Source organism: Etheostoma cragini, chromosome 22, assembly GCF_013103735.1.
Source record: "Etheostoma cragini isolate CJK2018 chromosome 22, CSU_Ecrag_1.0, whole genome shotgun sequence".
In the NCBI taxonomy this organism is placed as follows: Eukaryota; Metazoa; Chordata; class Actinopteri; order Perciformes; family Percidae; genus Etheostoma; species Etheostoma cragini.
The window spans coordinates 1,456,656-1,459,999 of NC_048428.1; the positions used below are offsets into that span (position 1 = coordinate 1,456,656).

The 3,344-nt window shown below is 41.7% G+C and overlaps 1 protein-coding gene across 1 annotated transcript in view; it reads left to right on the forward strand.

Moving 5' to 3' along the window:
* reck (reversion-inducing-cysteine-rich protein with kazal motifs) overlaps window positions 1–3,344 on the forward strand; it is a 38,187-nt gene that overhangs the window by 25,071 nt on the left and 9,772 nt on the right. The gene's annotated exons all lie outside the window — the stretch shown is intronic.

Consider the following 3,344-nt stretch of genomic DNA (forward strand, 5'->3'; position numbering starts at 1 on the left):
ACACACACACACACACACACACACACACACACACACACACACACACACACACACACACACACACACACACCTGAACACTTTGACACTTGACTCGACGCCGACACTTGACTGATAATTTATGGTAAATGTCTTTTTATGTCTTTTTATAGCTAAAAGGTTCTTATTGTTAATATTACTATGTTTAATACTGTTATTATTGTTTTCTTTAAATTGTCTTCTATAGTTGTGTACTGCTGCTGGGAGTCATGCCAATAGGATCAATAAAGAGAAGTCTAAGTCTAAAGTGGGCTACTTTCCCAAGGTCCAGATCCCCCAAAAGGTCCCAGCCCCAAAACTCACAGGATTAATGTTTGTCGCTCAGTTTTCGGTAATTTGACAAAAGACTTGTATTCTCGCAGTCCTCGATTCATAAACTGAAGACAGAGTCTAAGGTGACTGTCCCGGTGACTGGTGCATGAAAGCACATTTCCTTTATTTTTGTTTTTGAAGAGCACTTTCATCCAAAGTGCCTCAGAGTGACCCGAATCCTTCGGTTTTCAGCACAAGTGGGCACAAAAAAGGAACTGGCTGACTCCGCAGCAGGAACTCAGTACATGATAAAGGCAGTAAGGTGCTTTTGGAGAAGAGTGAAGGCAAAATAGATGAAAGCCAAAGCATGACATAAAAAATGAACAATCAAAGACTAGGTTGGATAAATATTTTAACTAACAACAAAATAAGTGCACATTTGAGTCTTTGACTTCGAGAGCCTGGATATACTGTAGGATCAGACAGGACTGGTCCATCAGGATCTTAAGATGGTTGTCTGGAGATTTGACCTACCTCGTCTGAAATTTCCGTTTATTTTTAACTGTTCGATGAGACCCGGTCGAAGGTTACGGCAATTTGAAATGGGGTTGGTCGTGTGAGCGCTCGCCTGCTTCCAGTAAAGCTCAGGAGGGAAAACGTGGTTTGAAAAAGATGAGTGGGAGAGGATTTAGTCAATCCCTACACCCAGAGACTGGAAATGTGTTACCTGATCTGTTATCCTGTCTGTCGTGTTAATCCCACACACACGTGGACGGGAGGTGTTCCAGGGCGCTTTCACACCTGCCTCATTTAGTCCGGTTAAATCACACTAGAGATTATTTCCCCCCCTTGTTCACTTGGGTGGGTTCGACAGCGGCATTAACAGTTAGACCCGTACCAGGAGCGGACCAAACAAGCGTGCCGAGACCTGCTTGATGAGGTGGTCTCGGTGCGGTTCGAGTTGGACTGAAAGCGCACCGAGACCACCTCATCAAGGTCAACTAACAACTATGAGTTCTCCACAAGTCGGAGCTAAATGGCTCCGACTGTCAGGTGTGCACAGCGATCTGTGAGGCAGCAGAGCAGCAAACTGGACAGCTCGCAGTGTTTCTCCCCCAGCGATAGACTGCGGTCACTCGAGACACAGACACACACACACACACACACACACACACACACACACACACACACAGCACGGCGAAGTCTCGGTGGGCTGAGCAGACGGAAACTTCGCTCGCAAAACAATGTCGGATTATTTAACCCTTGTGTCCCGTCACCGATGCGACTTTTTGTTTTTCTGGGTCAAAATTTTAACTTCAAAACTTTTTTTCAACAATTTGTCGTTGTTTTTTTTGACGGACTCTCACTTTTCCCAACGTTGTTGTTATGTTTATTTATTCAACGCTTTTTAAATTTTTTTTCTTCTTCCAAATTGAATAAAACACCCAAATGCAATGAAAGTAATGAGCTGATCATACATTTTACTTATGAAGGGTAGGACTCAGTTTCCTTGACAATTTGGTTGAAAGGGTTAACTATCACGCCAAAGAGCTAGACTCTAAAGGAGACTTTTACACATAGGCTATACACACATATATCACATATACACACATAGACAGACATCACATATACACACATATAGATTAGATCAGATTAGATTCAACTTTATTGTGATAACACATGCACAGGTACAATGCAACGAAATGCAGTTTAGAGAGAGCCTCCGGGCCGCAGATATTTAAAGCGCCGCCACACTCATATACACATATATATCACATATACACACATATACACACACATATCACATATATACACATATACAAACACATTCACACATCACATATACACACATATACAGACATAGATCACGTATACACACATATATCACATATATACACACATATCTCATTGACACTCTGGGGGTGAGAATGTGAAAAACATGAAAAAAACCTTTTGCTGTCCTTATCTCAATGTGTTGCTGCTTTTCAAAAAACAAGAATCACGTTTTTTAGTTTGTTTTTCTTCAACATTTCGTCATAATGTCTTTTGTTGACGTTTTGTCCCTTTTTTTGACATTTTATCAGTTATTTCCAAAGATTTTGACGCCTACTTTCATTAATTTTTACGCGTTTTTCCCCAATGTTTTGTCGCCCTGTTCGACATTTCTGACATCCCGTATTTCTGATATCAAAAACAACAACTTGGAAACGGGTCAAATTTGACTGCAGAACAACATGAGGGTTATGGGACCCATTAAATAGTTCAACATCCATGATATCTATTTAATTTCCTTTTGGACTGAACCTCTTGTCATCGATTTTATTCAACTCACGAGCCGACTGATGGCGGCGGTGACTCATCTGCACTTTAAACGTGTTTTCTGGTAAACATCTGTGGTATTTACCGAACACTGCGCTCATCCACAGCATCATCATTATAGGTGCTCGGCTGCAGTTGTCCAATTTCTCTGATGCATACTAAACACTCATTGATATGCAAGGCCCTGCGTTGTTTGGGAGTCTGGGACTATTTAGAACCGCAATTTTTATGGTAAGTGCCAATCGGTCAAGCTGTACTCTCTCAGGGATGTGACGGAGTAAAAAAAAAATATATATATAAAAGAATAGGATGGATAAATATACAGAGAGGGAAAAACAAAGAAATGAGAGACAAAAGTGGAAGAGACAGAGAAAGATAAACCGAAAGAGAAAGAACTTGCAGAACGAAATAAATAAATAAAACCCCAAATGGGATGGAGAGGATTTGAGGAGGTGCACATGGGAGGAGAAAACACCAGACAAACTGAAAGAGACAAAGAGGGAGATATAGAGGTAGAGAAAGAGAAATCTGTGGAGAAGCAAAGAAACCGTGCCCTTGAAGCTGAAACACTGTGCGATGGGTTAAATGGTGGAAACGACAGCAGTGATTTGAAACACAATAAAGGGTGAGTTCACTTCATCCCCTAAAACCAGGATCTCTTCAGACCTGGAGGGACGTTGGTGCCTAAGCCTAACCACATGGGGGACATGAACCCCAGTCCGCAGGTATCGGAGCCC